At 45.3% G+C, this 14212-nt stretch overlaps 1 protein-coding gene across 3 annotated transcripts in view; it reads right to left on the bottom strand.

The window, feature by feature from the left end:
* Positions 1-9363, bottom strand: part of Prdm2 (PR/SET domain 2) — a 95277-nt gene extending 85914 nt beyond the window's left edge. For 2 of the 3 annotated variants that reach the window (XM_090335777.1, XM_090335778.1), the window contains exon 1: positions 9278-9363. The gene's annotated coding sequence lies outside the window, so the exon portion shown is untranslated. The remainder of the gene's footprint in view (positions 1-9277) is intronic. The other variant, XM_090335780.1, reaches the window with a different exon arrangement.
* Positions 9364-14212: the final 4849 nt, after the last annotated feature.

Genomic DNA, 14212 nt, shown 5'->3' on the forward strand with positions numbered 1-14212 from the left:
ACCTACTATGTGTCAGCACTTTTCTTGAGCAAGCAACAGGGAAGGCTCCTATACTCTAGGGAGGGGATTAGTTAGCAAATACATAAAAGGCATAAAAGGAAAGAAGGGTTGTAGAAAGCAATCAAGAGGTATTAGGAAGAGGGAGATGAGTTCTATCTCTGCCTCCACCTCCACACCTGCCAATTTAACACCCCGGTCTTAAGGGACAAAGGACAAGCTCCTTCCTAGGGAATGCTGGGAGGAAGAGCCAAGAGCTCAGAAGATACAGTACCACAGGAAGGAAAGCAGGAGGGTGGTTGTGAAGCTGACAGGAGGTAGCCCTTGGGCCAAGCACAGGGGTACAGCAATTTGCAGGAGATCAATGTCAATCTAGATAAGAAATGGTATCTGGCTCAGCCCAATAGGAGAAGTGATGGGGTCCTGTGGATACTTTAAAACCAGAGCCTGAGTTCGTTGCTGTGTCAGCTGTGTAAATCAGAAGAAGTCAGGGATGACATGGAGGGGTCTGTCCTGAGCCCAGGGAGGACGGCTGAGCCTTCTGTGGCACTGCATTCATCTCCCCCTTCTAGACCCTTTGCAGTTGCTAGATCCCAGCGGTTGCCTCAACTGCTGCCCTGGTCTAGCTTCTGTTCTGGGCTAGCTCGAACAGCACAGAACTGAAAACACTGCAGTCCTTCATTTACTGTCAACCAGTGGCAACTTTATCTAAACTGAGAAAGTTACAGACTGGTCAGATTATTACATGAGTAAACAAACATCTTTTCTGGTTCTCCACACTACCTGTTCCCTCTTTGTCCAAACACAAAGATGTACTATTCATCCTTACCAGAGAAGAAATGATTCTAACACTTTCTTTTGAAGGCTGACCATGGACCTGTGAGCAGGCTCCCTCTTCTCTGTTACTTCTAATTCTAGTTGCTAAACACCAGGCCTTCATTTTAAACTCCATCCCTCCTGACGCAAAACATGGTCAAATTATATAGGTAAAATATTTTACAATACCCAAAACATCACAAACCCAATATTGGCTTCCCAACTGCTAGTTTAAAATGAAATCTGTACCAGGTTCCACTAAACATGAATTAAGAGAGGTAGAGGTAGGCATAGCAGTCCTAGTCACATAGGAGGACAAAGCAGGGGAGAATTTGAGTCCAGAAGTTTACGAACCAGCTTGAGCAATCCTACAGCACCCTCTGGGCAGTCTCCAAAGGCCTAACATGGTAATGATGCACAGTAAGTCACAGATAGGACTTGCTCAATCTTCAAAAGCAAATGGAATTTAGAAAGAAAGAAAGAGATAGAGAGAGAGAGAATGAGAGAAAGGAAGGAAGGAAGGAAGGAAGGAAGGAAGGAAGGAAGGAAGAAAGGAAGGAAGGAAGGAAGGAAGGAATGAAGGAAGGAAGGGAGAGAGAGAGAAAGAAAAGAGAGAAAGGAAGGAAGGAAGGAAGGAAGGAAGGAAGGAAGGAAGAAAGGAAGGAAGGAAGGAAGGAAGGAAGGAAGGAAGGAAGGAAGGAAGGGAGAAAGAGAGAAAGAGAAAAGAATAGGGAAAGCCAGGCACCAGTGGCTCACACCTGTAATCTTAGCTACTCCAGAGGCTGAGATCTGAGGATCCCATTTTGAAGCCAGCCATGACAGCAAAGTCTGTGAGATTCTTATTTCTAATTAGCTACCCAAAAAGCTGGCTCAAGTAGTAAATTGCTAGCCTTGAACAAAAAAGTTCAGGGAGTTAAAGCCCTAGAACTAGCACAAAAGAAAGATGTAAGGGAAGGAGGGAGGGAAGGAGAGAGGGAGAAAGAAAGAAGAAGGAAGGAAGAAAGAAAAAGAGAGGGGGGAAAGGGAGGGAGGGAGGGAGGGAGAGAGGGAGGGAAGGAAGGAAGGAAGGAAGGAAGGAAGGAAGGAAGGAAGGAAGGAGGGAGGGAGGGAGGGAGGGAGGGAGGGAGGGAGGGAGGGAGGGAGGGAGGGAGGGAGACACAGGACCAAAAGTAATCATTTTTCACACTTCACAAAATTTTCATCTGCTGCAGCCCAGCATACCCAAATCCCTGAATGAGCACTGTAAAGATCTGATGTTCAAAACACAATTGTGCCAAGAGACTGGAGGGTTTGTTGCCCAAACGGGCTGTAGAACCATAAAGTTCACATGAAAAAAATGAACCATCACAACTTTCTTTAAAATATGAGAGTTACAGGGCTCAGAGATCAATAGGCCTCAGGCTTCAATGGGCCTTGAACAATTAAACACAACTACATTAAAATATCAAAGAAGACAGGAGCTAATAAGCCAGGAAAGTACTGTGAATCTGCATTCAGACTTGCAGAGAAAACATACATATAAATATATATTTTAAAATATGAAAGCAAATATGAATCATATAGCCACATAAATATAAACATAAATATAAAATTATATACAAGTTATATATTTTATAAATATGTATTTGAGGGAAATTTTTGAAAGAACACTGCTCCTGGACTGGGGAACTAGCTCAGGAGTAGAGCACTTGCCTGGCTTACCACACGTGTGCTCACACACACACACACACACACACACACACACACACACACACAATATTAGAGGGAAAAAAAAGACTGCTCCTAGCACCAATAACAAAACTAGACTTAGAAATGTAGCCACTGCAAATTATCATTTACTTGATTAATCTCGTAGACATCTATTAGTCTACCCTATATCATACCACACTAAACATGAAATTTATGACATCATAAATCTCAGGCTTTGGACAAGAATTCTCACACTAACTCAAAACACCTAGCTTCTCTCAAGAAATTAAAACACATGTCCATATCTCCCACTACTACAGTAGTTTTCTTCCCCTTGGTACAAAAACCCAGCTTTCTAGGATATGCTAACTCCACCCCATCACAATACTTTGAATTAAACGTTCCTTTCTCTTCCTGACTTTCAGGTCCGTCAGGATATACAGATTTGAGAGATATATGACAGGAAGAGCAGGGCACAGGAATACAGTTGCTCTTAGATCAGCCTGCTCTCAGGAGGTACAGGGGGCTCCAGCCAAGACCAGGTTATAACTGCCATTCCTCTTGGCGCAAAAACCCAATGCTAGCTGTATATTCTGCAAACAGATACTGAAGGACTTTCCTTTCCATAGTTAATATGCAAGAGCTCTATCTCATTATAAAAGGAAAAAGTAATTCAATTTCTTACTAACCACTCTAATGCCAGATTCAAACAAAATGTCCCAAGCAAGGAGCCATGTGACAGTCTACTGCACAAAATGGAGGTGCAACTAACTCGGGAGGTGCCTGTTCTCCAACAGAGCTGCCAATGCAAGTACTAATCTTGAGAACTTTTGAAAATTAGTACGTTCAGGACATGATTAACCTGTTCCTGACAGCACTTCAAAACAACAGCTATGCCTACTGTTTGCAATGTATGCTACTCTCCAGTTTGAGAAACCTGGGAACACATCTGAGTTACAATTTTCAAAAGAAAATATACTTTCACCAAATACGTTATCTATAGCTGTCATTTCAAGTCTTCTCACGCCAGGCTCCTGTGTTAGCTGGCCCCCAGGAAAATCTCCACAGTCAAGAATGGGACAGTCAGGGGAGGCTTGAGCTCCAGGTGAAACCTGGAAGATGACTCTGGGGGCAAGTCTCTCTAGCCAAAGTCCTGAAGGTCTACAGCAAAAGGTGTAAGAGGAATCCTGAAAGCAAGGGTTCAGCAGGAAGCAAGTCAGTTCCAGCATAGCCTGTCAGAAAGCTGCTTTAGGTGGCTGAGATGGGCGACCAAGTGCTTCTCACTGAGGTTGTACTGTAAATAAAACAGCTGAATACATAAGGAAGGTTAAGTAGATAGGAAGGAGTCAAGTGGGCAACCAGAAAGACATGGGTAGCCAGAAAGATGGGGCAGACATAACAGTTAAGAACCCATGACTGACAGGGAAAAAGAAAAAAAAAGAAAGAATACAAGCTAATAATAATCAGTGTCTGAACCACAGAAAACAGCTGGAAGCAGAAGCGGCAATAGAGTGGAGGAAGAACAGAAAGGAAAGACAGCCCGAAGCATGGATGTGGCTGAATACAAGACTGAGCTTGAACATATCTGCAGAGGTATTTTGGAGAGTAACTCTGAGGAAAGACCAGACACTCCACAGAAAGCTCAGTCAGCCATGGTCTCTGCATACTCAGGCATAGCACTTGGTGTAGAGATTCCTAAGTCTTCAGTTCCAAAGGGGTGCTCAAGGAATTACCGAGGTTGGAAAAGTAGCCAGAAAGAGTAGAGGACACAGATCTGACTTTGTGAATGGCACAGAAAGGACTTGAAAATTAGCTGCCTCTTTCTTTGTTCAAGAGAGAACAAAAACCAGTAAGATCAAAAGGCCCAAGGACTCCATGCAGGAGTGAACAACTGTGCCAAATTATTGCTCATGACCTGCTGTAATAAGAGAAAAATGTTACTGCTGATTTCTGAAAGCATGAAATTGCTTACATATTCTTGACCTGCTAAGAGGAGGTAAAGGTGATGTCACTTTATGGATAGTATGAGGTGCTCAACCAACCCCCTCCACATGCACATATACACCCAGAAAGCTGCTCCACTACATCACCACAGGACCTGCTTCTGAATTATTTCCATCTCCAGCAGTGTTCACACCACTTCTCCTAACCAATGGAAAAGAGAGCTTCACAATTAGCAATGAAAAATGTAGCTAGGGGTATGGCTCAAGAGCATACAGCCCTGGACTCACAGAAAAAAAGTCTATATTTACCCTAAGAGGCTTCCTTTTGATTAGTCCTACAGGGTTACCATAAAACCAGGGCTTTCAGAATATGCTTAACTTATACTGTCTTAAGATCTTAGAAAATATACATATTTTATCCTAAAGTATATGCAGGTTTGGGGATTCCCAAAGTTCTTTGCCAATTTTCATGGCATCATTTAACTTATATGATAGTACCACAGAACTGTTCCTGCCAGTGTTTAACCAAGACTTAGAAAAACTACCAATAAGCAATTATAAAATGTATAGGTTTAGCTGCTTCCATACTGGCTGCCCAGTAATAAAGCTCCCCAGTTTTCTATATTTCACGAGAACTGTGCAAAAAGTAATTCTGTTCGTTCATAGCAAAATTTAATATATGATTTATTGCAAAGGCTGTAAAATATTCTTCCCTCCAAAATAGCTGAAAAATATGTAAGTATTCACTGACATCCCCTTCATTTCGTATTCCAAAGGCCTAATAAATACAAACACAGCATAGGTGTGACATGGATCAGACTGTCATAAATACTATGCAGGGCTTGGAAAAATATTCCAAGCATATTTCACTCCAAAGGTATCATATATCCAATACATATAGTAATTCTAACTCTAACTTGCAATTTCACAATTCCGTCTCTGAAAGCATATTTACCCCACTGCCATGAAAAAAAAGATTTGTTCATTCCAGTGAAAGCTACCCTATTAGCACATGCAGCTCCCACAGAGATCCTTCCTTATGTGTTATGTCTAGACACTTCTTATTCCAGAACAAAAATCCAGTATAAACAACCTACACTAGTGCATTACTGATACATGCATTCCATGAAGATCCACAAACTTTCATTTTAAATAATAACATATCAAGTTCTATCTTTAAGGGGTTACTCCAATAGTTCTCATTTTCTAAAAGAAAAGACAGTACAATGGACATGTTTACGCTATTCACTAGGCATCACTGATGCAAATTTATTCAAATTGTATAATTTAATCTGCACACTAAGAATGCCAATCCCATGTCATGAACACTTCAGCATCTCCATGGTTTCTTACATTGCTTTATTTCTGTCACCTAAGGAGGTGGATGCAAAACTTGCTCAAAGTGACCACTCACAAAGTCCCAGAAACAAAAGGTAGAAGGAACTGGGGCAGTGCAAGTAGCCCCTACCTTCCAGGTATAGCACACACCATCTATTATTGCAGTTCTTTTACAATTTTTCCAGTGCTTCAGCCATTAAACCATTCAGTCAGAGGAGCATTCCTTGAATGTAGCCTTTAATGTACCTGCTGAGAACCGCTTAATTTTGTGGCCCCTTGCACACAGGAATGTACTTTGGGAATGTCTGGAGACTTTATTTCCTGTCATCATCATGGTGGGGGTTGGGGAGGGGTGATACAAGAGACACCCCATAGGCAGGAAAAGGAAGCGCTTAAATGTTCTACAGTGTGCAACAGTCCTCCCTCTCCAAACCAGGAGTGAGCCAGTCCAAATGTTAACAGCTCAGAGCTGAGAAACCCTGCTTAATAGAATCCAACCAATGGAGTCCACAGCTTCCAGCCTGTCAGCTCTATAAAGATGATTTCTTACAGCTCCAACTAGAAACTTCTGACTTCAAAAGGAGAGAACCAGGACATAATACAATCTCTAAACAAATGCTGCAAAGGGTGGTGTATACAGTGATGGTTCAAGACACACATAAGCAGAGCAGGCATTTCCAAAGACGGGCAGGTAAGTTCCCCCACCACCCAGAAACTCCTGCTGCTGGCCCTCACAAATGATCATTTCCACATCTACACTTCTCTTCCACTCCTCACAATGGAGGTTTCTAGGGGAAACCCACAGTTTGGGGTGCTTCCTATTTTTTTTCTGCGATGGGTATTAAAAATATGAAAAGTGATTCAGAAGACATGAAAATAGTAAATAACCTAAGATGCTTTCCATCCTAGAAAATAATTTAGCAGTACCTAAGAGATTTGTAAATCATTTCCTTGGAACTTGAAAAGAGATGAGCAGTTTAAAGGACAGTCTCATGAATAAACATCTAAAGTATAATAATCATCAAAAGAAATTGTGCACAGTCATGTACATAACTGCACAGATCTGAGAAAAGACAGGGAGCAGAATGTGCTACCTTAGGACTGTACCTGCCAGAAAAATGTGTACTGAGATGCTAAAATATAGAATGTATGTTTTTTATATGTGAGATTGAAGAACTTTAAAGCTCCTTGTAGGAAAAAAAAAAAAAGCTTCATTTTAATGAAAAGTGAATCTCGGGCTTCAGAAACCTGAGGGATCAATAGGGAATTGATTAGTAACTTATGGCCCATCCACATTTCAGACAACCATTAAACAGCACACCGATGAACAGGTGAGGCTCACAATATCATGAAGGAAGACAGGTTACAATCAATATACACAGGACATCCTGTGTGTTTACAAATATATAAACATGCATGCACACCAACAGAGATATAAGATTTACCAACAATGGTTATCTTTGGAGAGGGATGGTTAAGGCCAATTCCTCCTCTCCCTTTATGCTTTTTACTATCTTCCAGTTATTCTACAGTAAGAATACTGTGACATGTTCTCTACTTACAAAACTAATAGGTTACTACAGATTACACTCTATTATTTCAAGCACCATCTACAAAATAAGAAAACCTGAATGAATATTCCAAAAGAAACTGCCTTCCACAAAGCAAGCATGCTTTAGGCATTATTATTCTGCGGCTGACCCTTTCCTAAGCAGTTTAATATACTCACTGATTTAATTCAAACCAAAAGGCTGTGAGGCTAAAATAAACCCCGTGAAATCTGCAAACACCTTTGTGATCAATTCCTATATCCTTTTCCATAGCTTGAAGTAAAATGGTTTGATAAAATTATCTTTGCATTCTTAAGGATAAATGAAGATTTCTCATGAAAAAGATTTCATGAAAAATATTTCCGCCAAATGGAATGTTTACAAATAAGAAAGACTTCCGCCAGGAGGTGCTGGCTCACACCTGTAACCTCCTAGCTACTTAGGAGGCTAAGGTCTGAGGATGAGGTTCCAAGCCAGCCCAGGGCACTAAAGTGCTAGAGACTCTGATCTCCAATCTAACACTAGTAAGGGGGAAGTGGTAGCCTTGAGCCGAAGAGCTCAAGGACAATGCCAGGCCCAGAGTTCAAGCCCCATGACCCCCCCACACACACACACAAAAAAGCCTCCAGTGGCTTTTGAGACCACAGCTGGGCACCGTTTCAAAACCACAAAGAAATACATTTTATCTCTCATTTTATCATCCCTAGTACTTTTTTCTACCCACGTTTCCTAATTTAAAAAAAAAAAAAGGAGAAACCACTGGACACCAGTAGCTCAAGTTTGTGGTCTTAGCGACTCAGGAGGCTGAGACCTGGAGGATGACGATTTGAAGCCAGCCCAGGCAGACAAATCTTTGAGACTTTTAGCTCTAATCAACCAGCAAAGAGCTGGAGGTGGTGATGGAGGTGTTCAAATCCCAGACCTGGCACCCACCAAAAAAAAAAAAAGGAGGGGTGAATCCACATGTTTAAATACAAACAGCTGACCAAATGGAAATGAAGGCGGGTGCTACTGTAGGTAAAAAGGTTGGGAAAGAGAAGTGGTGGGTGTTGAAATCGTTGCAGTCATTTACCAATAAACCCAGGGGATCCAAAAAATCCTAAGGTAGATTTTAGTCGGGTTTAAAGGGGCAAAGAACTGCTCCGGGGACCATCATTTCGGTGTCCTGTGACGAAAGGGTTCTGAGGATGGATTCCAGGGATCCGGCCAAAGGGGGTCCACGTCTCAAGTACTCCCCCCCCCCCCAAAAAAAAACCCTCCACCTAGCGTAAAAGGCAACCGGAACCTCGCTTGTCAGAGGAAATTCAGCTGTGCCGTTGGGGAAACGCGGCTTCCAGGCTGGCTGTGGCGGGGTTTCCCGGCCCGGGCCTGACTCCGGTCGGCTTGGGGGGTCTGGGGTGGGTGGTCCCGGCGTGGATGGAGAGGACCCTCGGGGGTTGGAGAACGCTGGCCTGTGCTGCTTTGCTGCTGTCCCATTGCCGCCCGCGGAACGAGGTTCGCGGATGGCTTCAGTGAGGAAAGGACGAGTGCGGAGACAAGTGCGTGTCACACAGGCACACACAGGGGGCCGGCGGACCCGGGGGGAGCGGGAGCGGTTCCCTGCGGGGGAAACCGAGGCACGGGGGCGGAAGGCGCACTCACGACACAAAAGAGAAAAGCGCCGCGAGCTGACAGCCCCGGGGCGGCCCCTGGGGACCCCCGCACCGCCGCCGAGTGAACCCCAACTCCGCCGCGGGGACCCCGACCCGGAGATCCGCACCTCGTCCCGCGCGCCCCCCTCCCCCCGGCCCCATCAACCTGTCGCGTCCCGGACCTCGGAGGGGGCGCGTCCGACGGCCCCGGGGCCCCGCGACGCCCGGTCCCCGGCGTGCCTTCCCCGCCCCCCGCCACCGCCCGACACCGTCGCCTGCCCCGCACCCGGCGTCCCGGCCCCACCGCCCTCACCTGCGCCTTCGCGCGCCCGAAGCCGCCGCCGCCGCCGCCGCTGGTCCACCCGCCCCGGCAACCGCGGCCGCGCCGCCGCCATCTTGGACCCGGCCGGAAGTGACGTCAGGCGACGGCGCGGCCTCCGCGACCCTCGACCTCGACCTCGCGCGGTGCCGTGGAGCGCGGACTTGTCGGGTCCACGCGCGGCGACCGCGCCCCCGGACCCCGGGAAAGCGCCTGGGAGAGCAGCCCCGCCACCCCCCGAAGGCGACCTCGAAGGGACCCCCCCCTCGGCTTTTCTCAGGGGCGAGGACGGAAAGTTGGCCCTCCACGACGGCGGGGGCCGGGGGCGAGTGTGCGGACGCGCGGCCCGCGGCCCCGCAGCCCGGCAGGGCCCTGACCTCGGGGGAGGCCCGGGGACGCGGCCCTGTGATGTCCCGACGGGCGCCGAGCGCATCCGGGCAGGCCGGGCCCGCAGTCGTCGCCTCCACGTGGATCTAAAGTCTGGAGCCCTGGGAGATAACGGCCGTCGGGGAGGAATCGAAATACACGGGCTCCACACCTGGAATCCCAGCTCCGCACAGAGGCCGAGGCCTGGAGGATGCAAACGGGCTGGCAGAAAAGTCCACGGGGCTTCACTGACTCAGTAGAAGGCTGAACTGGAAGAGGGAGTCAAGTGGTACAGTTGATGCTTCCCAACTGGAACACACTCAAGCAGTAGTAATTATATATGTATATATAGTGGAATGGGTCCTCTCAATAGTACAGTAGGCTCAGGCATGCCGCCAAAGCTTTAGACAGGAAGAGCGCATTTGTTGCGTAATTCTTAAGAAAGCACGGTGGACCATAATCTGAAAGGGTCCACTCTGTAGCCAGTAAGTAACCTAGCCCTGGTGAACAAGGGAAGATAACTTCATCCAAGGAAATAACAACCAAAACGGCAGGATCAGCAGAGAACCTACGAAAAGTGCAAGTCGAATCTCCAGAGTTTGCTTATTTCTTCTGCTCTATAAGGAAAACCATCTGTAGATCAAAGAGATTCTTAGCAAGTCACTAAAGTAAGTATGTTTTGTAAGCCAGGCAATCATGAAACTACTGTATTCTTTGCCTTGATTAATACCTTTCAGCTTGATCCCTGCATCAAAATCATTTGGGTTATCTCCAGAGGAGAAAATAGGGAGGCCTCACTATCCCATCCACTACCAACACACACACACCAACGTTTTAAAGGAAAAGCTACATGCCACAGCATCCAATGAATGTAAGGAAAATCAAGTACCAAGTTGAAAGTGACAGGAATCATGGGACAGAAGGTTGATAAAGTAGTTGGTGGTTCATCTGAAATGACTGGATAAATTTGTTCCTTGGAACTGCCACAACAAATCTGATTATTGAAAATGTTTTAAAATAGTTGATTATGAGCTGGGTACCAGTGGCTTACACCTGTAATTCCACCTACCCAGGAAGCTGAAATCTGAGGATCATGATTCAAAGCAAGCCCAAGCAATAAGGTCCATGAAACTCTTACCTCCAAGTTGTGACTCAGTTGTACAGCCCTAGTCTTGAGCACAAAAGTACAGGGACAGAACCCAGGCTCTAAGTTCAAACCCCAGCTCTGTCAAAGAAAAAAAAATGTAGACTGGCCAGGTGCCCATGTCTCACTACCTGTAATCTTAACTTCTCAGGAGGCTGAGATCGGAGGATCACAGTTGGAATCTCTGTGAGATTCGTATTTCCAATTATCCACCAAAAAGCTAGAAATAGAGCTGTAGCTCAAGTAGTAGAGTGCCAGCCGTAAACACAGAAGCTAAGGGACAGTGCCCAAGCATAGTCTCAAAACTGGCACACACACACATACACACACACACACACACAATATTTGGAAGTGCAAAATGAAAATGAAAGTATCTGAGATAAAAATCAAGGTGTTAGAAAAGCTATGTTCAGGCTGGGAATGTGGTTTACTGACAAAGTATGAAGTCCTAGGTTCAATTCCTCTGTACCACATGAAGAGAAAAAGCTGGAAGTGGTGCTGTAGCTCAAGTGGTTGCCTTGAGCACAAAAGCTCAGGGACAGCACCAAGGCCCTGAAGTCAAGCCCCAAAAATGGCCTGTCCCTATTTTGCCAGGCCTGGAGTTTGAACTCAGGGCCTGGGCACTGTCCTTGGGATTTTTTTTTTGACAGTTGTGGTGCTTGAACTGTGGGCCTCAGCACTGTCCCTGAGCTGGTTCTCTGGTGGTTAATTGGAGATATGCGTCTCATGGACTTGAGTGCCTGGGCTGGCTTTGAACTGTCATCCTCAGATCTCAGCCTCCTGAATATCTAGGATTACTGGCATGAGCCACTGCACCCAACTGTCCTTGGGTTTTTCTCAAGGTTATTGCTTTACTACTTGAGCCACAGCACCACTTCCAGCTTTTTTCGTGTATATGGTACCAAGGAATAGAACCTGGGGCTCTGTGCATGCTAGGCAAGCACTCTACCACTAGGCCACTCCCCAACCCTTTTTTTTTAAGTACTTTTAAAAAGAAGAGAAGACCAATTCTACAATGCTAAAACATTTCCAACCAGTTTAAATACAGAGCCCCAGAGATAACTTCATTCCATCCTAATGGACAATCCTGAGCGCGAATTCTAGATTCTTCCACTGCAGTTCCTATGCCACGTATTTTTTTTTTAGAAGCAAACATATTAGTCAGAAGCAGTTCCAGCCTTTCCTACCCACATGGCCCTAAGTAGCAGAGTTTGCTCCTGTCACAGACACCCCAGTAATGAGCTCAAAGATGGATGTGGTTTGCTTCAGAGAACACAAAGGGAAGTTTCTGTCTTCCTGGAAGACAGAATTAATTCTCTAATACACCACCATGAGAACATGAATAAAACATGTAGGTTGGAACAAAGACATAAAGTGAAAACATTTTTTTCAGTAGAAAAAAAGCAATGTGAGAAGAAATGGAAGCTAAATTATATGCTGAAACCCATAGGATATCGCTTGGTGACACCACAGCTCTCAAGCATGCAGCTTTTGGGTGGAGGACTGCAAACAGGATGACCCATTCTGCTGACATAGACCTGTCACATAGGCTCCCCCTGCTACAGTGACACTGCAACTTCTTTCCTCACCTTTCCCTTTGTCTAGAATTCTCTCCTGGCCCCTGAGTTCTACATCTGTTTTTGTCTGTCTTCCAAAGTCAGCTTTGGGATGCAGTACTTGTCAAGGTTGCTGTAGTTTTCTCTCCCCATTCTTCAGGGGTGGACAAGCTTGTTTATGGCTCAGGACTGATGTGAGAATGCCTTTCTCAAGCTTTGAGAGTTTGTAAAGCCTTGGCTCCCATCACCTCTTTCTTGTGACAGTCTTATACCAGCCACTAGAATTAAAGCCAACACTCTACCAGAAAAACCTCAGTAACTACCTGTGTTGAAAAATAGGGTCACAGTCTAAGTTTCAGGGGGTTAGAGGAGGGCATGAATTTGGGGAAAATACTACCCCCAAACAGAAGTATAGCTCTTGGGAATCATTTCCTCTTTTTAAACATCATACCATGAAAACACCAGAACATTTCTGAATGCTATTTCCTGCAGTCAGACCTGTGAATGCATAATGTCCCAAGTCGCAAATACAGCCTAAGTCCTGGAGAATTCACTTCTAGGCATATAGGCTGTTGAACAAATGTCTCTAGAATGGAAATATATTCACCACAGTCAAACAACAAACGTGTGTTATATATGTAGCTCAGTGGAAGAGTACTTCTTGGCAAGTGTAAGCCTGGGTTAGATCCTCAGTAATTGAGTTCCCTTTTGATTCCTTTTCTTCTCATTTAATTCCCTCCTTAATCCCTCCCAAAGGATTTAAAATCTGTTGCTTTAAGATTCTTGGGGGGCGGGCCTGGAGTTTGGCCTAGTGATAGAGTGCTTGCCTAGCATGCATGAAGACCCGGGTTTGATTCCTTGGTACCACATACATAGAAAAAAGCCGGAAGTGGTGCTGAGGCTCAAGTGGTAGAGCTCTAGCTTGAGAAAGTCCAAGGACAGTGCTCAGGCCCTGAGCCCAAGCCCAAGACTGGCAAAAAAAAAAGATTCGTGGGGGCCAGGAGTTGGGCCTAGTGGTAGAGTGCCTAGCATGAAGGAAGACCCAGATTTGATTCCTCAGTACCACATACATAGAAAAAGCTGGAAATGGTGATGTGGCTCAAGTGGTAGAGCAATAGCCTTGAGAAAGCTCAAGAACAGTGCTCAGGACCTGAGTTCAAGTCCCAGGACTGGCAAAAAAAACCCACCAAAACATTCTTGGCTGTTGATGGAGATAATTCCTTGTCACAGCTTTGTAAGTAGTGTTGGAAGTCCTTGTGTTCATGGCCAGAAAAACTCCATCTCCCTTAACAAGCAGATAAGCAGGAGATGAAAATAGGACTGGGATCCAGGTCAGCCTCAGGCAAAAAAAAAGGGGGCTGAGGGTATGGCTCAAGCGGTAAAGTGCCAGCCTGGCAAGTGTGAGACTCTGAATATGAACCCCAACACCCCCAAAAAGCGGGGGGCTATTGACCTTTGTTATAGTTTTTCCCCAATTATTTTTAATACAGAAAGTTATTTATGCAAGATGGCTTTCTTTTACAACATGTACAAGGAGTGTGCTTAGCAAATCCAAAGATGTACTCAGACCAGAGCTCTGAGCTATGACAAAAGCCAAGCTTCACTTTCTGAAATGTGATCACCTGACCTAAAAATATCCACATGGCCAGTCTCTGTCAGGACAGTAGAGGGACTTTGCCCCCATCCAGAGATATTTCATGATGCAGTGCATAACAACAGCCCTGTAGAAAGATCAATATTGATAATGCTCTCGTTATATGTTCTGCCCCTAGAGCAAATGTCAAAAACAGAAATTGCCAGCAAGATTGATGCTTCACTACCACTGCCGTAGGACAGTGAGATTATGGACCTGCTTCAGAGAGG

Source organism: Megascapheus bottae, chromosome 6 (genome assembly GCF_031878675.1).
Source record: "Megascapheus bottae isolate mThoBot1 chromosome 6, mThoBot2.hap1, whole genome shotgun sequence".
Lineage (NCBI taxonomy): Eukaryota > Metazoa > Chordata > Mammalia > Rodentia > Geomyidae > Megascapheus > Megascapheus bottae.